The sequence below is a fragment of the Amblyraja radiata genome, chromosome 26 (assembly GCF_010909765.2).
Source record: "Amblyraja radiata isolate CabotCenter1 chromosome 26, sAmbRad1.1.pri, whole genome shotgun sequence".
NCBI lineage: Eukaryota > Metazoa > Chordata > Chondrichthyes > Rajiformes > Rajidae > Amblyraja > Amblyraja radiata.
In genome coordinates, this window is record NC_045981.1 from 33,859,354 (window position 1) to 33,884,377 (window position 25,024).

The 25,024-nt window shown below is 43.9% G+C and overlaps 1 long non-coding RNA gene across 1 annotated transcript; it reads right to left on the reverse strand.

Moving 5' to 3' along the window:
* Positions 1-5,141: 5,141 nt before the first annotated feature.
* Positions 5,142-24,817, reverse strand: LOC116987782. The gene is made up of 3 exons (XR_004415793.1): positions 24,807-24,817; positions 15,465-15,467; positions 5,142-5,177 (listed from the first exon to the last, which is right to left on the reverse strand). It is a non-coding gene; the product is annotated as an uncharacterized LOC116987782 (long non-coding RNA).
* Positions 24,818-25,024: the final 207 nt, after the last annotated feature.

The window sequence follows — 25,024 nt, forward strand, 5'->3', positions numbered from 1 at the left end:
CTATATAACAACAAGTCTTTGTCTTGTTTGTGCCACCCACGATGTGCCAATTGGTTTTCCTATCCTCTTCCAAACATTTTTGGAAGAAGATAGGAAAACATTTTTCACACAGAGAGTGGTGAATCTCTGGAATTCTCTGCCACAGAAGGTAGTTGAGGCCAGTTCATTAGCTATATTTAAGAGGGAGTTAGATGTGGCCCTTGTGGCTAAAGGAATCAGGGGGTATGGAGAGAAGGCAGGTACAGGATACTGAGTTGGATGATCAGCCATGATCATATTGAATGGCGGTGCAGGCTCGAAGGGCCGAATGGCCTACTCCTGCACCTATTTTCTATGTTTATATGTTTCTATGTAAACACTAGGCCACAGCGTTCCCATTTTCACATATCCTACTCACATTTTTCCTTTTGTGGCAATAAACATCTTCCTACTGCATTCCCACCTATATATCCGAAATTATTAATCCTTTAAATTTTAAAAACAGACCCAAAAGCTCACCCATTTCGGAAACAAAATCCCGAGTGATGTCGCAATGCATTCGCAAGGCAGGAAGGGACACTCCGGGAGGGGCACTCCAGCGCTCGCAGTGAACGAGGAGTGGTAGCAGCTGCCGATGCCCGACGCTCGTACCTGGTGGGGAGGGTGGTGCTGCGGGCCCTGGCTGGAGCTGGAGTGAGGGCCGAGCCCGGGGCTGTGACTGGGGCAGAGAGAGAAGCCGCTGGTGTAACGAAGGATGAGCCTGTGTCTGGGGTCAGGGACGAGCCCGGAGATGGTTGGGGCCTGCACTGGAGCCCATGTGACAGCCGAGTTGACGGCTGGGGCCTACAGCCAGGGCCAGCCTGAGTACGAGAAGCAGGCCGTGTTCCAGGCCCTGGCGCTGCTCTACGACCTGGGCAGGTCCTGGGGCAGGGAATGGGAGTGAGGGGAGGAGGATGAGGGAAATGAGGAGGAGGGAGATGGAGTGGGGAGTGGGGTGGGGAGTGGGCTGGTAGAGGGAGATGCCCCCTCCCTATCTACCCTCACTCCCACCCTGTCTTCCTCCCCTCCATCTCCTTCCTTCACCCTCTCCCTCTCCCCCTCCCCGCCCCTACTCTATCCCCCGCCCTCTCCCTCTACCCTCTCCCTCTCTCTCTCTACCCCCCTCCCTCTCTGCCCCTCTTGCTCTCTACCCTCCTCCTATACTCTGAAATTCATCCTCTACTCCGAAATTCATCGTTTGGTTTGCCTAATCTATATGTAGGTTAAATACGTTGTCATTCTGGTATTAACTATTATACATACTAATCTCCTAAATTATTCTAGGGCTGACATTAGCGGTACTGGTCAGGGAGATGTGGACAGTTCCCACCAATGCATTCTGCCCCATATTGTTTCTTGGATTCACCCAAACATTTCTGAGCTAAGACCTTATCCCACAGACTGTCTTTAACCCACTCCTTATTATCAGCACCACCACTCCTCTTTTCCATTTTGCTTAGTTCTTCTACAAATATCCTGTGATATTTGGTTCTCAATCTTGGCCATCTCTACAATTGTCATTTGTTTCTGTTTATCCAATTACTTAATTCCTGTGTAGGAAGGAAGATGCTGGTTTACACTGAAGATGGACACAAAATACTGCAGTAACTCAGCAGGTCAGGCAGCATCTCTGGAGAACAAGAACAAACGACGTTTCGAGTCGGATCCCTTCTTTAGGCTGCAGTGTCCCACTGAGTCACTCCAGCATTTTGTGTCTAGCTACTTAATTTATCTTGTCATTAGCATTATAGATAAAGAACTTTCAAAGTTGGCATTTTATCATTAACCCTTTTGGTTATTCCTCTTTCTGTCTTTGAATTGATGTTAAATTCACCTATTGAATTCTAATTATACTTGCTTCTCAGTTACAATATTTTTATATCTTAAAGGAATCAAGAAATGTAATGGTAGTGTAGGTAAATGCCACCTAGATACTAAGTCAGGCGTAACCTTACTTAATGGTGGGGTATCAAGAAAGGACCAGGTTACTATTTGTGCTTCTGTGGCTTATGTTATGTTTAGTTCTTGCATTCTCAATTTATATATATGATTACCGAGGAGCTACCTTGTTTACTGATAACTGTCCTGTTAACTGAGGTGGCTTTTAATGTTGATGCATACTGTCCAGCATTGGTGGCCGATATGGCTTGGTGCCTTCAATGTGCTTTTTCAAGTCTAAGAGAAAGTACAAAGGTAAACCTGATGAACTGTACATGCGGCGATACGCACTGGGATAGACTTTTATTTTGTTTGCTTGTTGCTTATTATGGGTTTTACAGAGCACTATGTTTACATATGTGTTGTGCTGCCGCAAGTTAGAATTTCATCGTTCCCTTTTGGGACATTTGCCAATAAAGCACTCTTGAATAAACCCCTCTTGAGGTGGAATTAATAGTAAGTTTAAGTTGCAGCTCCTCCAGCAATGGGATGTGCAAGCGTTGATTGGTTCAGGGGTCTGATAGCAGTGGGGAGGGAGCTGTTCCTAAATCTAGATAAATGGCCTATTAAGCTTTTAAACTCTTAATCTGGCCTATTAAACTCCCGTAATTTATCCTTGAAGGTAGAAGCGAGAAAAGGGAATGGCCAGGGTCCCAGGCATCATCAAGTCCTTCAACAAGAATGTTTTTAATTGTTGGTCATGTTAAGGGAGACATCAACATTTTTAATTGGTGGGTGGCACAATGGTGCAGCTGGTTGAGCTGCTGCCTCATAGCGCCAGCGACCTATGTTCAATCCTGACCTCATGTATTGCCTCTGTGGAGTTTACACATTCTCCCTTTGATCATGTGGGTTTCCTCCGGATGTTCGGGTTTCCTCCCACCTCCCAAAAACTGGCGTGTCTATAGGTTAATTAGCCTCTGCAAATTGACCGTAGTGTGTAGATGAGGAAGTGGGACAAGATAGAACTTGGGAGATGGGAATGGGAGATCGATGTGTGGCGTGGACTCGGGCTTGTTTCCATGCTGTGTCTTTCTATTAAAAAAAGCATATTTCAGAGTAACTTATCCATCAAACCCAAATTAAGTTGCATGTACTAATTCAAATTATTTGGAGGTTTCTTACTTTTTTCATTATTTTAATAATGCTTTCTATATCTTTAATTGCGCTGGTTTAGTTAACTGTCAGAGAAAAGATCGTTAACATTGCAAACATTTTAAATGTAATGTTGAGTTGGCCAAGGTGCATCAGCATTAAAAGATAGGATCAAATCTGTGGCAGAACAACTCGAGCAAACTTTTAACAACCCTCGGTGTGACACGAATTGTATTTGCTGTGGGCTTCAGATAGAGAGAAAGCTTAACCAAATTGGCGCCTCAGTGTCTAAACAGCAGCTTGTAACTTTTTTTCAAATGCCAGATCATCTTAAGACCACAGCAGAAGGCAACACTGCCAAGTGTCAGCGTAGTTATGAAACACTGATATGGGCATTTCTGGCCACATTCATTGTGCTCACAGTTGCTAGCAGCTGCTAGACCACACTGCTCACTGAACTGAACACCATTATTAGATGCATTGAAAGAAAACAGTGGTGGTACTGTAAGTACTGCCTCAATGCCAAGTACAGTCTGATATTAAAGCTACATTCCAAGGCTTCCCAGCCACTGATGTCACTTACTGTAATTGATCAGGCATTAAGTATACTGAAGACTTAACTGTGAAATAAATCATCGATCAAATATCGTTGGACCATATTCGTATTAACAAATATTCTTGAAAAGATCAAATCAGAGCATCAATCTAAAGAAGGCTCCCGACCTGAAATATCACCTATATATGTTCTTCAGAGATTGTGGCTGACCTGCTGAGTTACTCCAGCACTTTGTGTCCTTCTGTAAACCAGCATCTCCATTTCGACTGCTCCGCTGTGGAATCTCCTCAAGGTATGTTTTCTTTGAAGTTCTCCTCTTCTCTCTGATGGGAGTTCTGTGAGACACATACTCTCTTCTCACCCTCTGTAATTCCTGCTTCTCTCATGCTCTATCGCCATATTATTTTTGAGTCTGAAGAAGGGTCCTGACCTGAAACGTCACCTATATATGTTCTCCAGAGATGCAAGCTGACTGGCTGAGTTATTCCAGCACTATGTGCCTTTTTCTATAAACCAACATATGCAGTTCTTTGTTTCTCCATTTGGAACCATTTTAGATGTTTTCAATTTAATAAAAAGTCTTTTTTAAAGAGTTGCCAAACTCTTTGTTTTGCTTTTGCATATTATTTGTAACATTAATTTCCCCATATTTCTTATGTTCTTGATGAAAGATATTTATCCTATAAATTAACTGAATCATGGATAATCCCACCTCTCATAGAATGATCTGTCGGGTTCGGTAATGGCGACCCAGTATTGCTGATTTTTTAGGAAATGATATACGATGACTAGATCTTTGCCGAGAGAACACCAAGAAAAAAAAATGAGTACATGTTATATGAGCAGAATTAGACCATTTGGCCCATTTAATCATGGCTGTTCTATCTCTCCCTCTCAACACCATTCTCTTCCCTTCTCCCCATAACATCTGACACCCATACTAATCAAGAATATATCAATCAATCTGTGATCAATCAATCTATCACAGCTGTCTGTGGCAATTAATTCCACATGTTCACCACCCACTGACTAAAGAAATTCCTCCTCATCTTCTTTCTAAAGGTACGCCCCTTTATTCTGCGGTTATGGCCTCTGGTCCCAGACTCTCCCACTAGTGGAAGCATCCTCTCCATAATCACAAAGTGCTTGGTTAAATCAGCAAGTTAGGCAGCATCTGTGGATGGAATAAACAGGCGATGTTTCAAGTGGGAACTCTTCTTTGGACTGAATGCAATGGGTAGGAGAAAGCTGGAAAAGAGAGCTATCCATTCCTTACATGTAGTGGCCTGATCTGTTCAGATGCCCAAACATTTTGTGTTTTGCTCAAGATTCCAGCATCTGCAGCCCGTTGTGTCTCCAGAAAATAATAATCACTTTTGTGTAAGTGTTTGAGATACAGGTCCACCACTGATTTTCCAGCACCCTTGGTTACCAGTCCCCAAGGCCTGCCGTGGAAGTTGCTATTGGAATGGATCTGCTGGCTCTTCCCCGGTCAGAGTTCCAGAACCCCGGTGGCAAATTTGACCTGTTTATTGGCCGCGGAAGACCCGATGAGGTAGAGATTGGCCGACTTACCTGGCCTAGGCGCTACATTTTCAGGGGGGCTTCCGGGTAGGATTTCAAGTATGCTCTCGTAATTCTGTCCAAATTAAAGTTGCCTGAAAATTGGTGATGGACCTGTACCACAAACCGAACACCTGACACAATGTTATTGTTCACCTAATCTATGACTATATCATTGTAATTTAAGAGTTCATTCTATAGTGTGCACATTGCCTTGTATCTTTCTGCCACTTCTAACTTATTATAATATAACAATAATATTATAATATATTTATATAATTATTATTATTATAATATTAAACTACAATATAATCTAAGCATTAATGAGTAGTCCTTGTTCAGGTCCTTGTTCAGGTCCTTGTAAGAGAATCACAATATCATTTTATAATATATATTTTACTTATATTAAAATATTTTATAATATTATTTATATTATATTATAAATGATATTATTATAATATAATCGAAATAATATTATAATACATAATATAATATTATAATATAATATGATATTATAATATAATCTAAAAATATAGTGAGCATTAATGACACTAGTTCAGGTCCTTGTAGAACAGACTCATCACATGGATGTATTCATTATCCAATTACTTTGGCATGTCTCAGCCAATTTATTCGCAGCATCCAGATAGGATGCTTTCTATGGCACACCTGTAGTTGTTATTAAGAATTGTTGGAGTCATGCTGAACTTTACTCATCTTCTGAGGAAGGAGAGGCATTGGTGTGCTTTCTTGGCCATAGTGGAAAGTTGGTGGTGATATTTATTCCTGGGAACTTGTAACTCTTGACCATCGGCCACTAGGGGCACCGTATGATGGCAGCCTCTGCCTACAGTCTGTCTGTTTTTCCAACTTTTTGTTATTTTTAGTCTAAAAAGTATGTTTTGGAGGTTTCTTAGTATTTTTATGTGGGGGAGGTGGGGAGGGTAAGGGGGAAACCGTTTCTCAGTCACTTCCTGGCGAGGATGTGACTATTCTCCGAGTCCCGGAAACTGACCAGAGCTTCAGCGGCGGCGCAGCACTGGATTCATCGCGGAACGGGCGATGCCTTACCTGGGATGTTGGGCCTGCTGCTTCAACATCGTGGAGCTATGGTTTGCGGAGTTTCCAGCCGCGGCCGGCACTGACTTCAACATCGCGGAGTCCTGGGATCCCTTTGCCGAGGGCTGCCAGTGTGAATCTCCACCCAGCTCGGCCTGTGGACTTCGGGAACTGCTGTCTCCGGCAAGAAGTGGCCGATTCAGAAGTCCAAGCCGCTGAGAATGTTCTTCCATTCCGACGTCGGAGTTCCATCATCCCGGCGAGAGGGCCTGAACATCGGGCCGCCCGTAGCGTTGACTGCAGAGGGCTCGGGAGGCCCCGACCATGGGTGAACAACAAAGAGGAAGATGTCTGAATTTTGGTGCCTTTCCTCACAGTGGGAAACTCTGACTCTGCTGTGTGGGGATGTCTATGTTAAATTCTATCGTGTGTTGTGTTCTTTTTTATTCGTATGGTAACCCAAATTTCAATGTACCAATTGGTGCATGTGACAATAAATGTAAACTTGAACTTGAACTTGAACTCTCCACTTCAGCTTCATTGATACAGACTGGGGCATGTACACCACCTGACTCCGAAGGCAGATGTCCAACGTAGCTCCGTAGTAGAGTTGCTGCCTTACATGCCAGGGACTCGGGTTCAAACCTGACTATGGGTGATGTCTGTACGGAGTTTGTACGTTCTCCCTGTGATCATGTGGGTTATCCCCAGGTGCTCCAGTTCCCTTTGTTCCTAGTGTGTAGTATATTGCTGGTGTATGTGGTGATCGCTGGTCAGCATGTTTTGGAGGGGCGAGGGCCTGTTTCTGCACTGTATCTCTAAAGTCTAAACTCCTTCATTTTGATGACATTGTCGGAGCTCATTGCATGAGCATTGAGGATTACTTTAACACCTAAGAGTTAGAGTCAATGAGACATAGAGGTGTAGAGCATGGAAACTGATCCATGTTGGCCATGTTGACCAAATCAGTTGTCCATGTAGACCATACTGGTCTAGTGCCATTTGCGTGCATTTGGCCCATATGGTCTCAGGTGCAGTCTGTGTGGAGATTGCACATTCTACATGTGACCATTTGGGTTTTCTCCCATGACTCAAAGACGTGCAGGTTTGTAGATTAATTGGCCTCTGTAAATAACCCCTAGTGTGTCGGGAAGGGATGAGAAAGTGGGATAACATGAAACGAATGTGAATGGGTGATGGAGTGGACTCAGTGGGCCAAAGGACCTGTTTTTCTGCTGTATCAAATATTTGGTCTATTTTAATAGCTCATGGCGTGATTTTAAAATGGAACCAAAAATAACTGGAAGTTAGAGTTCTGTGAAGATCATGAAAATCGAGGAATGGCAATGACAATGTGAATATATTTCTTTACATTCATTTCATTAGTTACTTAGAGTAAGGTACAATTTGAAGCAACATTGAGCATTGGTATGGAATACATTAAAAAAAAAAGAAATTCAGTATTGTCATTAGATCACAAAACATATAACAATTATGATTTAGTATTTTGTTTGTAAACAAGACCATAGAAAGCTAAAAGCAGTCTTGTACCAAATGCTGGATAATGTTAAAATGGACAATGGAATGAAATATTTTTTGATATCCAATGATTCTGAGGCATTACATTAACCTTACATTCATAATTCTACAGAGATATCAAAATATTCCCTAGAATAACTTATTTTTGCCACAAGTCCATCTCACAATGTGTTCTGGAACTTTACATGAATGGAATGTATTAAAATGCCAAAGGTAACTTGCAGGAGATCCAAAATCTTGCTGGGAATCTGTTTGAAGGAATCTCTTTTTGGCACAGACTTAGTAGACGAGGTTCTGCCTTTTTCAGTTTGTGGGCATTTGAAAATGTATAGCTTGTTAAAGCCCTTGATGTGATTATTGTCATATTTCTAAAACTATAACAGTGGGTTTAAACACCAATCATTACTCAAGGCATCTACTTGAATTTCAGATGAATTTCATTTTAATGACATGTTAAAGTGTGATCGAATTCTTTGGTTTGTGTTCCTTCTCTCCTGGCTTTCATGCTTCACCACCTTATATTCCTGACCCCCAGCATTGAGCACCCCATGCCATTTTCAATTTAAAACATGAGGAATTGCAAATCGTGCTGCTGGGATTCAAAAAGTCCCTCTTCATGAAGTGTCTCTAAAGGGTCGTTCTTGTGAATGTCAGTCAACTTTATTTTGCACCTGAAGAAATGGATAGCTAATGCCATCTGTGATTTGTGCAATTGAAATCAGAAACCTTTCAATGGCAACTCGACATGCTTTGTTGAGCAACATTTTATTTGGGTAGCTCCATAGATAAGTTTGTAAGTTCTAGGAGCAGAATTAGGACATTCGGCCCATCAAGTGACATGATGGAGGAGGAGGCAGAAAAGTCATGATAGGCCGAATGGCATAATTCACATCCAAGAACATATGAACTTATGCCGAACTATCTTTCCCTCTTAACCCCATTCTCCATAACCGATGACACCGTTCCTAATAACAAATCTGTCAATTTCCACCTTATCCATTGACTTGGCCTCCACAGCATTCTGTGGCAATGAATTCCACAGATTCACCACCCTCTGACTAAAGAAATTCCTCCTCATCTCCTTGCTAAAGGTACGTCCTTTTATTCTGAGTCTACGGCCTCTGGTCCTAGACTCTCCCACTAGTGGAAACATTCTCTCCACATTCACTCTATCCAAGCCTTTCACTATTCAGTAAGTTTCAATGCGGTTCCCCTAGATGAGATTTAGTCTTTGATGTACAAACTGTTAGGTTTAGAATCACAGAAAATTCATGACTCAGGGAGAGGCCATTTGGCCCATCGCGGCTGTGCCATTTGAAAGAGCTACTCAAACGAATCCAAGAGTCAAGAGTCAAGAATGTTTCATTGTCATATGTCTCAGACAGAACAATGACATTCTTACTTGCAGCAGCACATCCGAATATGTAAACATATTGCTCAGTAAATAATATAATAAACAGAACCCTACCTTGCAACCACAATCTGTAGCTCTTCAGATCATGCCACCTAGTACGTTATTAAAAGCAATGTGTCATAGAGTGACAATGTGTCCTTGGGCAAGACACTTCACCCACCTTTGCCTGTGTGTGAATGTGTGTGAGTGATTGGTGGTGGTCGGAGGGGCCGTAGGCGCAGATTGGCAGCCACGCTTCCGTCAGTCTGCCCCAGGGCAGCTGTGGCTACAGAAGTAGCTTACCACCACCGAGTGTGACTGAGGAGTGAATGAATAATGCGATGTAAAGCGCCTTGAGTATTAGAAAGGCGCTATATAAATCCCATCCATTATTATTATTATTACCTGTTAAAATGTTTCTTAAACATTCCGATACTCAATAGGCAATAGACAATAGGTGCAGGAGTAGACCATACGGGTCTTCAAGCCGGCACCGCCATTCAATGTGATCATGGCTGATCATCCACAATCAATACCCCGTTCCTGCCTTCTCCATATCTAGCTCTCTCTTGCGAGCCCTCCCTCTTGAAAGTTTCCAGAGAACCGGCCTCCACCGCCCTCTGAGGCAGAGAATTCCACAGACTCACAACTGTGTGAAAAGTTTCCTAATTTCCGTTCTAAATGGCTTATCCCTTATTCTTAAACTGTGGCCCCTAGTTCTGGACTCGCCCAACATCGGGAACCCCCCGTGCAGGAGGATCGGGATTCCAGTTTTGAACATCCTTTTAAGCATTGTCGGGCTTTGAGTAGGCCACATTTGGTTTATTGCGTGCGGTTCTGGTCATCCCAATCAGGAAAGATGTGAAGGTTTTGGAAAGGGTGCGGTGGTTTGGAGGTTTGCCAGAATGATGTCCGGATTAGAGAATGTTAGTGGCAAGGAGACGTTGGACAGACTTGAACTGTTTTCACTGGAATGCCAGAGGTATCGATGTGACATGATAGAAGAATGTAAAATTATGAGAGGCATATCTAGGATAGACAATCAGAACCTTTTACCCAGTTTGGAAATATTAAATACTAGAGGGCATAGCTATGAGGTGAGAGGGGCAAAATTGAAAGAAAATGTGTTGGCAAGTTTTTTCTGACACGGAGAGTGGTGAGCACCTATGCCACACTGCCAGAGGTGGTGGTGGAGGCAGATATGATAGTGGGATTGATGAGACTCTTGTATAGGCCACTTAATCTTCAGGTGTTAATTATTCTGATAGGATAAAGAGGCAGCTCAGTGGTGCAGCTGGTGGAACTGCTGCCTCACAGCGCCAGAGACCTGGGTTAGATCCTGACCTTGGGTGGTGTCTATGTGGAGTTTGCACGTTGTCCCTGTGACCGCGTGGGTTTCCTTGTTGATTCTCGAAACTGTTTCACGTATATAGTATCTGTGCTACTTTATCAACTTTTCCCAGCATTTCTGACTAAATAAGGAAGGTAGTGACATGGTGTCAGATCCCTGTCACCACGTGGGTTTCCTCCTGGTGTCCGGTTTGCATCCACATCCCAAAGATGTGTGGGTTTGTAGATTCTTCTTATCGAGTCCACACACAAGATTAGAAGATGTTCAGCCAGAGCTGAACACACTTCTCGGCATCTGCATACAATGGTGTCTGTCTTGTCGCTCCTTGTGCTTCTTGTGGTGGAAAGATTGGTGGAAACAGGGCCGCGACGTGAACGCTCTATCCTTGACCCCGGTTTGTAGGTTAAATGGCCTCTGTAAATTGCCCCATGTGTAGGGAGTGGATGCGAAAGTGGGATGACATAGAACTAATGTGAACGAGTGATTGATGGTCCATGGCCGTCCGAAGGGAGGGTGCGATGGGTGTGGTCGCACCCCTCTTTTTTTTCAGAGTAAAAAAAATCCTGAAAAAAAAAAAAAAATTGGAACGCAATCAATGTTTCCACTTTGAAAGAAATTCTGGTCCCGGCCCGCGGGATGATTTGTGGAAAAAAATTTGCGACCATCTGCGCCTGCGCAGTTGGGGGAAGCCGGTGACGCAAAATGACGGCGTCTCTGCGCGCGTGCACAGCGGGCCCGGCGAGATCAGATCACCACCATTTCCACGCCTCGTGTCTAGTCTGGGTGAGTCAGTGGGGCCGTGGACTATCGCGTTGCGGGAGGGGGAGTCTGTTTTTTATCGGGGGTATCAAACTGCCCACAAGGACCATCGCCTCCATCCGCGGCGTCCGTTGGAGGGGGAGAAAGAGAGAGGGGAGAGAAAGATGAAGGGGAGGGAGGGAAAGAGGGAGGGGGAGAGGAAAGGGGGATTATCTTTAGTGAGATTGCAAAATGAAGGTGGGTTTTCTCCTCCATATAAATAATATTAAACTATTAGAGCTGGTTTCTTTTCGTTGATAACAATACTGAAAAATATGAATTCCTTAGTTTGCAACTTTCTTTTTGCATCAAATATTTAATATAATTTGAATATAATTAAGCGGGCCCTGGACCCCTGCAGCGAGGGGCTTCGCACTCGTGAAATTTTTGTAACCCTGTCATGCCACCCCCCTTTTTCAAAAGCTTCCTACGGGCCTGTGGTCGGTGTGGACTCGGTGGGCTGAGGGGCCTGTTTCTATGCTGCATCTCTAAACGAATTATTTAGCATTTGCCCGAACAGCTGCTATTTCCCAACATGCTGAAATATGTCTTTTGCTACCTTTTACTTCCTTCCAGCTGTTGCCTTACGCAGAAGTTTGTTTTCTTTGAAAATAATTGAAGCTGTCTTTCGAATAAATGAATGCTTTATTTTGCAAAGAAACATTGTGTGAAGTGACAAATGTTAATATCTTCTTTGGAAGTGAAAAACGCCCTAAACTCAAACATAAGTCTTACTCCCATAGATCAATCATCAACTTCACCAATAGTTTCTAAATATATACAGTGCAGGCTCTGTCTTTGTTAACTGTAATGGGCAGGAATACATGGGCACACTGCCCAGAATTTATTTCTGACAGTCCGGGAGTGGACAAGGGAATTCTAATGCTGGCTCTAACGGTGGAAAAAAAATACGATTTCCTTTCAGTTTGTTGTTGAAGTTGTGTGATTGAGGATACAGCATATTCTGTTCCCCTTTGTAGGTGCTGAACTAAGAATTTGAAAGTAAGCTGCCGAATAAAGCTTAGGTTATTTCTACCTGCTGAACTTTCATTGAACTGGCTTCATATGTTCAAGGAAAACACAAAGTGCTGGTGGAAATCAGTTAGTCAGGCAGCATTGATGGACAGGCGACGTTTCAGGTCAGGGTTCATCTTCAGACTGAATGTGGTAGGTAGGAGAAAGCTCAAAGAAAGATGCAGAGTTTCACTTAGCTTAGTTTAGTTTTGAGATACAGCACGGAAACAGGCCCTTCGACCCTCCGAGTCTGCGCCATCCAGTGATCACCTGCGCACTAACACTATCCTACACATTCGGGACAATTTACAATTTTTACTGAAGCCAATTAACCTACAAACCTGTTTAAGAAGGAACTGCAGATGCTGGAAAATCGAAGGTACACAAAAAAGCTGGAGAAACTCAGCGGGTGCAGCAGCATCTATGGAGCGAAGGAAATAGGCAAAGTTTCGGGCCGAAACCCTTCTTCAGACCTTCTTCAACCTACAAACCTGTCAGTTTTAGGAGTGTGGGAGGAAACCGGAGCACCCGGAGAAAACCCATGCAGTCACGGAGAGAATGTAGAAACTCCGTACAGTCAGCAGCCTTAGTCAGGATCGAACCTGGGACAGCAGATGAGGAGCGAAATGTCCGCCAGAGAGGAAAGACTACACATGATTACAATGGAGCCATCCATAGAAACAAAGAAACATAGAAAAATAGGAGTAGGAGTAGGCCATTCGGCCCTTCGAACCAGCACTGCCATTCAATATGATCATGGCTGATCATCAAAATCAGTACCCCGTTCCTGCTTTTTCCCCACATCCCTTGATTCCTTTAGCCCCAAGAGCTAAATCAAAATCCTTCTTGAAACATCCAGTGAATTGGCCTCCACTGCCTTCTGTGGCAGAGAATTCCACAGATTCATAACTCTATGGGTGAAAAAGTTTTTCCTCATCTCAGTCCTAAATGGCCTACCCCTTATTCTTAAACTGTGACCCCTGGTTCTGGACTCCCCCAACATCAGGAACATTTTTCCTGCAACTAGCCTATCCAATCTTTTAAGAATTGTATATGTTTCTATAAGGTCTCCTCTCATCCTTCTAAATTCCAGTGAATACGTGCCCAGTTGTCCCATTCTTTCATCATGTGCCATCCTGGGAATTAACCTGGTGAACCTACGCTGCACTCCTTCAATAGTAAAAATGTCCTTCCTCAAATTAGGAGACCAAAATTGCACACAATACTCCAGGTGCAGTCTCACAAGGGTCCTGTACAACTGCAGTAGGACCTCCTTGCTCCTAATCTCAATTCCTCTCGCAATGAAGGTCAACATGCCACTAGCTTTCTTCACTGCCTGCTGTACCTGCATGCTTACTTTCAGTGACTGACGAACAAGCACACCCAGGTCTCGTTGCACCTCCCCTTTTCCTAATCTGACACTATTCAGATAATAATCTGCCTTCCTGTTCTTGCCACCAAAATGGATAACCTCACATTTTTCCACATTATATGCATCTGCCATGCATGTGTCCACTCACCCAACCAATCCAAGTCACCCTGCAGCCTCATAGCAAGCATCCTGTACACAGCTCACACAGGCACCCAGCTTTGTGTCATCTGTAAACTTGAGGATGTCACATTTAATTCCCTCGTCTAAACCGTTAATATATATTGTAAATAACTGGGATCCCAGCACCAAGCCTTGCGGCACTAGTCACTTCCTGCCATTCTGAAAAGGACCCATTAATTCCTACTCTTTGCTTCCTGTCTGCCAACCAGTTCTCTATCCATGTCAATACTCTACCCCCAATAGCATGTGCTAATTTTGCACACTAATCTCTTGAATGGGACCTTGTCAAAGGCTTTCTGAAAGTCCAAATATATCACATCCACTGGCTTTCCCTTGTCCATTCTACTTGTTACATCCTCAGAAAATTCCAAAAGATTAGTCAAGCATGATTTCCCCTTCATAAATCTATGCTGACTTTGACTGATCCTGTCATTGCTTTCCAAATGTGCTGCTGTAACATCTTTAATAATCGACTCAAGCATCTTACCCACTACCGATGTAAGGCTAACTGGTCTATAATTCCCCATTTTCTCTCTCCCTCCTTTCTTAAAAAGTGGAGTTACATTGGCTACCCTCCAGTCCACAGGAACTGATCCAGAGTTGAGAGAACATTGGAAAATGATCACTAGAGCCAGGATGTTAGGCACTAAAAAACTCTGAAATAGGCAGGCAAAAAGGCATAAGAAAATTACAAAAAAGGCACGAAAAAGGAAGTTTTATTGACAAAAAAAGGCATAAAAAGGCATTTATCTCCACAAAAATATGATTAAAAATGATAATATAAAGGTATACTACATTAAATGACCAGTTTCCTGGTTGCACTTGATTACTAGCATTGTTTTTATGTTATCTGGTGTTAAACTATGCCATCCGTCAGACAGAATATGCTTCAGTTGTGAAAAATGTATTTCTACCTCAGATGAGGTCACTGGTGCATACCCGAAACAAGCTACAGACTCTATATTCATGCTGATATCTTGAGCATTACAACTACCTTTGAGAAATTTAGTTATGTTTTCTATTTCTTAAAGATCTTTGTTAGCTAAAATCACTCTCTCACATTTTCCTTGCATGTCTTTACCTACATCTCCAGGAACTTTACGAATATCGTCAGTTAATTTGTTGAAAACCTGCAAGTTATTCATTAATGTTTTACCACGTTTCTCAAGGGAAGTGATAGCTTGTGGGAAGTTTACAAAATTGTAAGCAATAAACACAAGATCGCGGTGGAGGGACGTTTTCTGAATGATTGCACAGACGATCCTGGCTACAGCAGATTCTTCTTCTTCAAAACAGCTGACGATTTATTTTATCTTTTCAAAATATGCAACATATTAGAGTACAGCTGAGAGCCATGCACCCCACCTAGTCAAAACGGGCTGAGGAGGTAGTGGAATCTCAGGTGCCATTCCCATGAACAACTGCACGTGACGGTGCTTTGAGGAAGGTTTTCTTGACATTGGATACTAGGCAATCGACATTTGGAAAGAAGCTACGTATGTGCTTGGCAATTCTATGAAGTCCTTGAGCTAAGCATGTCAAATGCAACATTTTGGAGAATAAAACTTTAAGTCACAAACAGAAAAACATTCTCATGTTTTATGCCTTCTGGCAAAGTACAGCAAGTGAAGATATAAACAACTGAGCAATAGTTGAGTTGTTTGACTTCTTAATTACTTCCGATGTCAACAAATACTCCTTTGGTGGTTAGATAGAATTTAGATAGAATTTATTACCACACAACCAGGGTCGGTGGAATTTGGGTTGACCTGCCTCCAGTGTACAGATGACCACATTGGCAACATATCTCCCCACAGCATCGGTTATCTCATCTATTGAGATCCATATTTTGTTGCATGCAACTTCATCTCTAATTTTCTGCATAACTATGTTGAAGTTGCTGTCAACATAATTTTTCAATAATGATAACTCGCTTGGTATATGTTCCTCTGTGTATTTCTCCAAAAAAAAACTGAGAGATTTGATTTCCAATTTCCACAGTGGAATTCCAGCATCAATGAATGCTTTGCACAGATCACTTTGCACCTGGAGCCAGCAGTAAATGTAGTGAGGAGACAAGCTTGGGTATTTTGCTTGGGTAGTCTACACCCCAGCGGTATCAACATTGACTTCCCTAATTTTAGATAGCCCGTGTCTTCTCCCTCCTTCCCCTTCCCAGTTCTCCTTCTAGTCGTCTGTCTCCGCCTCTTCCTTTCTTTTTCCCCTCCTCCCCCCCCCCCCCACATCAGTCTGAAGAAGCGTCTCGACCCGAAACGCCACCTATTCCTTCTCTCCACAGATGCTCTCACCTGCTCAGTTTCTCCAGCATTTGTTGTCTACCTTCGATTTTTCCAGCATCTGCAGTTCTTTCTTAAATAGATCTTGGAGAAGACAACCAGCGGGCAGCGGCACCAATGAATGAATGACCGATGGTGGTGCCGCCGGTTTTGCCCTGGTGGTGGAAGTTTTCTTGTAAGATATACTATGTTAATATGTTAATAATAACAATAATATTAACGTGTTAACATAGAAAACGTTATTGTAATCATGGTACAACTAGAGAAAATAGCACGACCTTTTAGCAAAACAGCAAAAAAAACGCTGATTTAGGCACTCGATTGTGAAAAGGGCATTATCCTGGTGAAATCATTAAAAAAGGCATGAAAAGGCACATGGCATTTATGTCAAAATCCTGGCTCTAATGATCACCAATGTATCCACGATTTCTAGGGCCACCTCCTTGAGTACTCTGGAATGCAGACCATCAGGCCCTGGGGATTTATCTGCTTTCAGTCCCAACAATTTACCTAACACCATTTCCTGACCAACGTGAATTGCCTTCAGTTCCTCCCTCCCACTAGACCCTCAATCCCCTAGTATTTCTGGGAGATTGTTTGTGTCTTCCTTAGTGAAGACAGACCCCATCGAACGCCAAACATCCTTTGCACCACCTCGCCCAGAACTCACAGCCCTGTCATCTCGTCGCCCCTTCTTCCATCTCTTTGGCTCCGGTTTCAACACACTAGGAGCATGGAGTACCAGCTGGGAACAGACTTTGCGACCTCCACAATTCACTGTTGCACCGAACACCACAGCCCCACCCAGCTCGGACCTGCCCCGCAAAGAGTGGGTCGCCCTGAACCTGCTCCATACCGGGGTCAGCTGGTTCAACGCCAACATGCACCGCTGGGGGCTGCATTCTTCAGTAGCTTGCGTTTGTGGAGCAGACCAATATACAGCGCTGCACGTCATTTTCGACTGCGCTGTCCTCCGCCCCCTTGGTGGAGGGGTAGACCTCATGGCCCTCGACAACAGCACATTGAACTGGCTACAGCACGTGTAGGGCATTACATAACTGCACCTGCCTCAAACGCAAGAAGCAGAAGTGAGGACAGAACCAAAATACTCGTTTAACTGTTCTGCCATTTCCTTGTTTCCCATTATAAAGTCACATGTCTCTGACTATTCTTGTCCTTTTTACATATCTAAAGAAGCTTTTACAGTCAGTTTTTAAATTTCTCCCAGTCCTCTGGTTTGCTGCTTCCTCTGGCCAATTTATATGCCTCTTCCTTGGATTTAACACTATCCTTGATTTCCATCATTAGCCACGGTTGAACCGCCTTCCCTGTTTAAATTTTTCGCCAGACAGGGATGAACAATTTTCGGAGTTTATCCATGCCGTCTTTAAATCTTTGCCATTGCATCTCCACCGTCAACCCTTTAAGTATAATTTGTCAGTCTATCCTAGCCAATTCCCATCTCATACCTTCAAACATCTTTCTTTAAGTTCAGGACCCTAGTCTCTGAATTAACTGTGTCATTCTCCATCCTAATGCAGAATTCCACCATAATATGGTCACTATTGCCCAAGGGGCTTTGCACACCAAGGTCGCTAACTAATCCTTCCTCATTACACAAAACCCAGTCTAGGATGGCTTTAGAAGTCAAGCCATCCTAGACTGGGTTTTGTGTAATGAGTTCCCCCACATATTGGTTTAAAAAAACATCCCGTATACATTCCGTATACCTCCTCATCACTGTCACCAATCTGGTTGGCCCAATCTATATGTAGATTAAAGCCACCCCTGATAACTGCCGTGCCTTCACTACATGCATCCCTAATTTCCAGCTTGATGCTATCCCCAGCCTCCATACTGCTGTTTGGTGGTCTGTATCCCCAGCCTCCCTACTGCTGTTTGGTGGTCTGTATCCCCAGCCTCCCTACTGCTGTTTGGTGGTCTGTATCCCCAGCCTCCCTACTGCTGTGTGGTGGTCTGTATCCCCAGCCTCCCTACTGCTGTTTAGTGGTCTGTATCCCACTCCAACAAGTGTTTTCTGCCCTTGGTTATTTTGCAGTTCTACCCATACCGATTCTACAGCATCCAAGCTAATGTCTCTCCTTGCTAATGCATTAATCTCCTCTTTAACCAGCAATGCCTCCCCACCTCTTCGACCTTTCTGTTTATCCTTCCTGAATATCGACCACCCCTGCATGTTTAGCCCCCATCCTTGGTCACACTGGAGCCATGTCGCCGTAATTCCAACTATATCATATTCCTTAATTACTAACTGCGCATTCAATTCATCCACCTTTTTGCTCCTCGCATTAAGGCACAAAGCTTTAAGGTTTTTTTTTTTAAATCTCCCTTCTACCTATTGCTTCTGTCCTCCTTTTATGGTCCTTTGTCTCCTTCCATTGGTTTAACGTGACCTTTCCTACAGTCTCTTTTCCGTTCACTGCACGCACACGCTTCCACATTGATGCTCCACCCCCCCCCCCCACTGTTTAATTTAAACCCACCCGTGTAGAACTAGCAAACCTGCCTGCCAGAAGGTTGGTCCTCCTCCAACTAAGGTGCAACCTGTCCCCTTTGTGCAGGTCACCCCTGCTCCAGAAGAGATTCCAGTGATCTAGAAATCTAATTCCCTGCCCCCTGCACCAACTCCTCAGCCACACGTTCACATCCCCTATCTCCCTGTTCCTGCCCTTACTAGCACGAGGTACTGGAAGCAACCCAGAGATAACCACCCTAGAAGTCCGGCATTTCAGCTTCCTACTTAATTCCCTATACTCACATTGCAGAATGTCCTTCCTCTTCTTACTCACGTCATTTGTGCACAACTACCTCCAGCTGTTCACCTTCACTCTCAAGAATGTCCTGAAGTTGATCTGAGACATCCTGGACCCTGGCACCAGGGAGGCAGCCCACCGTCCTGGAGTCTTGCCTGTTTCCGCAGAATCTCCCGTCTGTACCTCTAACTATCGGATAACGTTTGGTGCAAGATAAAGTCCAGTAAAGTCCAATAAAAGATAGTCCGAGTGTCTTTAATGTGGTAGATAGTAGCTCAAGACCGCTCTCTGGTTGTTGGTAGGATGGTTCAGTTGCCTGATAACAGAGATAACTTCTTCAAAGTAGGCACTCTGAGGAGAATTTGCATTGAGGCAGTAAAATGGAGAGAAAATGAACTGCAGATGCTGGAATCTTGAGCAAAACTCATAGAGCTGGAGGAAATCAGTGGGTCAGGCGGCATCTGTGGAGGGTAAGTGACAGGCGATGGTTTGGGCCAGGACCATTCATCAGGAACTGACCATGCTGACTCACTTGTCTTAGCTAAAGTCTCTGCCTGTGGTTTATGCTCAGATACACATCCATGTGTCCATTGTGGAGGCTGTATGTTGCCAACACTCTGCATCATTGAGTCTAGTGCCAAAGACCAGTTGGCAATTGGGCTGCAGATGGAACATGGAACATATAACCGCGCAGCACAGGAACAGGCTCTTCAGCTCACAATGCCCGTGCCAAACAGGATCAGTTAAACTAACAGCTACACATCCCTGTGTCCGGTGTAGAGGTTGGATCTTGCCAAGCCTTTGCTACATAGGGTCCAGTGCCAAAGACTAGTTGCCAATTGGGCTGCTGATGGAACATAAACCAATGCAGCACAGGAACAGGCCATTTGGCCCACAATATCTGTGCCGAACATGGTGTCACGTTCAGCTAATCTCCTCTACCTGCATATGATCCACATCCCTTCATTCCCTGCATATCCATGTACCTATCTAAAAGATTCTAACATGCCACTATCATTTCTGCTTCCACCACCACCCCAGCAGCACGTTCCAGACACCCATCACTCTATGTTAGTAAACTTGCCCCACACATCTCCCTTAAATGTTCCCTTCCCTCTGCCCTCCAGTCTTTACCCTGGGGAAATGGTTCTGAAAAACCCTGTCTACGCCTCTCATTATTTTATATACTTCTATCAGGTCTCTTGTTTACTTCTAACATTCCAGACAAAAAACAATCCAAGTTTGTCCAACCTCTCCTTATTGGAAATATCTTCTAATCCAAGCAAGTTTCTGGTGAACCTCTTCTGCACATTGCACAAAGCCTCCACATCTTTCCTGTAAGGGGGCAACCAGAAGTACACACAATCGTCCACATGCGGTTAACCAAAGCCCTATCATGATGCAACATGACTTCCTAACTCTTCTTGTTTCTTATACTCGATGCCCCGACCAGTGAAGGCAAGCGTACAACTTGTTTATCACTCTATCTACTTGGACTGCAAATTGCCGGGAGTAGTGGACTTGGTCCCAAGATCCTACATTGCATCAATGGTGTTAAGGGCCTTGCCATAAACTGTATATTTTAAATGCTATGGAATACAATGAATGACCAGTCCAGTAAGCACACTGATAGTCCCAGATTCAAGCAAAACTAAAGATAGACACAAAATGCTGGAGAAACTCAGTGGGTCAGGCAGCATCTCCGGGAAAAAAGAATAGGCAACGTTGCAGGTCGGAACCCTTCATCAGACTGAAAGTAGCAAACCCAGAGCAAATCAAGGCCAGTAACAGATGTCCTTAGGAAGGGTGGTGCCCATAACAGCCCATTTTTGGCTGGGGAAGGTGTGACAACAATAGGGATGAAAGGATGCGAACAGTGGAACTGGTAGGACTAGCGCAGGGGGGAAAGGAAGAGAGGGGCAGAGAGGGAATACAAGAGTACTTGAAATTAGAGAAATCATCATTCATACTGCTGGGTTATTTGCCCTCTGCAAATAACATCATCGATTTCAGCGGTTGTTTTTACCATCTTTGGAATTCATAGAAGTCTTCAGGGCAAGGTGCTACAGTCAAATAAATGACTCCAATTGAATCAGCTTCATGAAATACACCAGCAAAGTCAGTTTACAACACATTATTCACAAACTACTCTTTAGTTAGAGGCTGATGTTTTAAAAACACCTGGAAAAAATCTTAAAACAGGTGAATTATTCTTTAAAATTATAATTTACAATATAAATATATAAGAAAGTGCACACAGATTTCAGAAATAATTTAAAACATTAATGCGAACCAAAATCGTAAGAAAAATAAAATGATGTCCTTGCTGCTCATAAATCTTTCCTGCACAAAGCCCACCATGGATCCTGTGCCAGTTCTGACTTGATGAATGATGTGGGGTTGAATTCCCAGTGTAATGCCTGAGAATTAGTAAGGCCGGATACTGCCGTTGGACTCCAGCCAACACCACCATCCCATTACTTGATTGCACTTGTTCTTTGCAATCCAAGCTGGTTAAGAAAAAAAAAACCCGTAATGAAATTTATAAGATTACGCAACGGAAATCTTCTGATTCAGCAGTACATTGTGCAACCTTCAAACCACATTCAAGACTTGCGTGTGGCAGATGCATTCAGCTTGCAGAGCATATGCAGAAGGCATAAATTATTGACCAATACAACTCTCCAACCTACCACACACACTTCTGATAAGTTTCCATCCTTCGAGCTGAATATGTAATCTACACTTCTCATGAGTAGTTTGGTTTAGTTTAGTTTAGGCTACGTGTAGCGTAGAGTGAAAAACATTTTTGCTGCATGCTATCTAGTCAGTGGAAAGATTATACATGATTACAATCAAGCCCTTCACAGTGTACAGATTCAAGATCTAAGGGAGTAACGTTTAGTGCAAGATAAAAGCCAGTAAAGCCCAATTAAATAGAGTCCGAGGGTCTCCAATGAGGTAGATGGTAGGTCAGGACAGCTCCCAAGTTGGCCCTTCCCAGTATTACTGACTACACCTACCTACAGTGAAGGCCGAAAATAATCCTCTTTGCATACACCTAACTTATTGTGAAATAATTTGAAACTGGGAAAAGGGAGTATAAACTTGGATGTCCTCCTGCAAGACTGGAGGTAGAAGGAAGCCAGGGATAACTCTACTGAACGTTTTTCCTTCCATTATTTATTATGCAAAAGAATATGTGTGTTATGATTGTGTTTATAGTTTGTTTGGTTGTTTGTCTTTTGCACAAAAGTCCGCGAGCATTGCCACTTTCATTTCAATGCACATCCCGTACGTGTATGTGACAAATAAACTTGACTTGACTTGACTTGACTTGACTACACACTAATAAAAAAGACCAGTATTTACAGTATCTTGTTAAAACCAGCCATGAACATAAGCGAACGCACTGCACTGAATTATATACATGCCTCCCTAATCCCGGATATTTGGACCGAGTCTCCCCCTGGTTGAATAAACTTGAACAATTAACAGTGCCCCTTTATTTGTTGTTTGGGGTCCCGGGATTAGGAATAAAACCAAAGGGATCGATTTGAAATGAGAGACACGTCTGAGTCATACTTAGTCTAACTGCTCAACCTCCAGCAACAGCGAAAGAAGGAGGAAAAATGATAAATGGCTGAAGGACAAACAGACAATTCATGTTTTAAATTTGCCAATGACACAGAAGGAAAGATCACATGGGTCAGAAAGGAATGGGTCACTATGAAAAGCAACAGCTGTCTACTGAGGATCTGTCTACTATGGCTCTGGTCCAAGTACCCTACAAACTAGATTCAAGATTCAAGAGAGTTTATTGTCATGTGGACATTGTCAACTGGATAGACTCTGCTTGTACTCGCTAGAATTTAGAAGATTGAGGGGGGATCTTATAGAAACTTACAAAATTCTTAAGGGGTTGGACAGGCTAGATGCAGGAAGATTGTTCCCGATGTTGGGGAAGTCCAGAACAAGGGGTCACAGTTTAAGGATAACGGGGAAGTCGTTTAGGACAAAGATGAGAAAAACATTTTTCACACAGAGAGTGGTGAATCTCTGGAATTCTCTGCCACAGAAGGCAGTTGAGGCCAGTAATGGCTATATTTAAGAGGGAGTTAGATGTGGCCCTTGTGACTAAAGGGATCAGGGGGTATGGAGAGAAGGGTAGGTACAGGATACTGAGTTGGATGATCAGCCATGACCATATTGAATGGCGGTGCAGGCTCGAAGGGCCGATGGCCTACTCCTGCACCTATTTTCTATGTTTCTATGTGTCCCTGATAGGACAATGAAATTGTTGCTTTGCTTCAGCACAACAGAACATAGTAAGCATGACTACAGAACAGATCGTGTGTCCATATACCATTATATTAATATATACACACATGAATAAATAACTGATAAAGTGCAAATAAACAGGTAATGGGCTATTAATGTTCAGAGTTTTGTCCGAGCCAAGTTTAATAGCCTGATGGCTGTGGGGAAGTAGCTATTCATGAGCCTGGTCGTTGCAGTCTTCAGGCTCCTGTACCTTCTACCTGAAGGTAGCAGGGAGAGTGAGTGTGTGGCCAGGATGGGGTGGGTCCTTGATGATACTGCCAGCCTTTTTGAGGCAGCGACTGCGATAGAACCCCTCGATGGAAGGGAGGTCAGAGCCGATGATGGTCTGGGCAATGTTTACTACTTTTTGTAGTCTTTTCCTCTCCAGGGACGTTGCCGAACCAAGCCACGATGCAACCGGTCAGCATGCTCTCTACTGGCACCTGTAGAAGTTAGAGAGAGTCCTCCTTGACAAACTGACTCTCCGTAAATCTTCTCAGAAAGTAGAGGCGCTGATGTGTTTTCTTATAATTGCATCAGTGTTCTCGACCAGGAAAGATCTTCAGAGATGTGCAACGCCCAGGAATTTGAAGCTCTTGACCCTTTCAACCATCGTTGATATAATTGGGACTGTGGTTCCCCATCCTACTCCTTCCAAAGTTCACAACCAGTTCCTTGGTTTTGCTGTGTTGAGGGCCAGGTTATTGTGCTGGCACCATATGGACAGTCACCATTCGATCTCTCTTCTATACTCTGACTCATCCCCATCAGTGATACGTCCACAACAGTGGTATCGTCAGCGAACTTGATGATGGAGTTCATACTATGACTGGCTATGCATCAGGATATAGATTGAGTACAGCAGGGGGCTGAGCAAGCAGCTCCCGTGCTGATTGTTATCGAGGCTGACACATTTCCACCAATACAAACAGGATCCAGTTGCAGAGGGATGCGCAGAGACACCAGTTCTGCGGTTTACTAACCAGCTTGGAGGGGATGATTGTATTAAATGCCGAGCTGTAATCAATGAATAACAGCCTGACATATGAGTTTTTGTTGTCAAGTGGTCCAGACTGTAGGGATGCAGTCCTCCACACATTTCTTATGAAGTCTGAAACGACTGTGGCGTATTCGTTCAAGTCCGTTGCCGAGTCTTGAACATTACCCAGTCTACAGACTCCAAACAGTCCTGGAAGTGTTCCTCTAACCCCCCCCCCCCCCCCCCCCCCCCCCCCCCCCCCCCCCTCCTGGGGGTGAGCCTGTCTCTGTGAAACAGAACACAGAGCATTCCTCAGCTCCCTTTGATAAAGCAGCCTTGCCCTAAGTCCTCCACTTTATTTTCTAGGACTGTACGTTGGCCAGTAGGATAGTAGGAAGAGGGGGATGAAGTCCCCTGCGCTTCAGTCTGACCTGAAGTCCTGCCCGTCGGCCAGTTTCCGGACACAATGGAGGGCCTACCCTTTGTTTCCAGGTGCTGTGCTTACTGTAACCTGCTGTTTCTGCGGGCCTGCGCTGGAACGGGGATTCCCCACAGACGGCAGCTCCAGCTCCGTAACGAACGGGGGTTCCGTCAAATTCGGGCAGCTCCAGCTCCGTTGTTCCTGGAAGATCCAGCCGTCGGCTCTGGAGGTCATCCCGGAGTTTCCAGGTACAGTATCTGTGTTCCTCCGTTGGGTCGGGAGTTTTACAGCCCAGCGTGGGAAATTTATAGTCCGGGGCTCCTGCAGCTGCAGGAGATCGCAAAATTGCAAGAG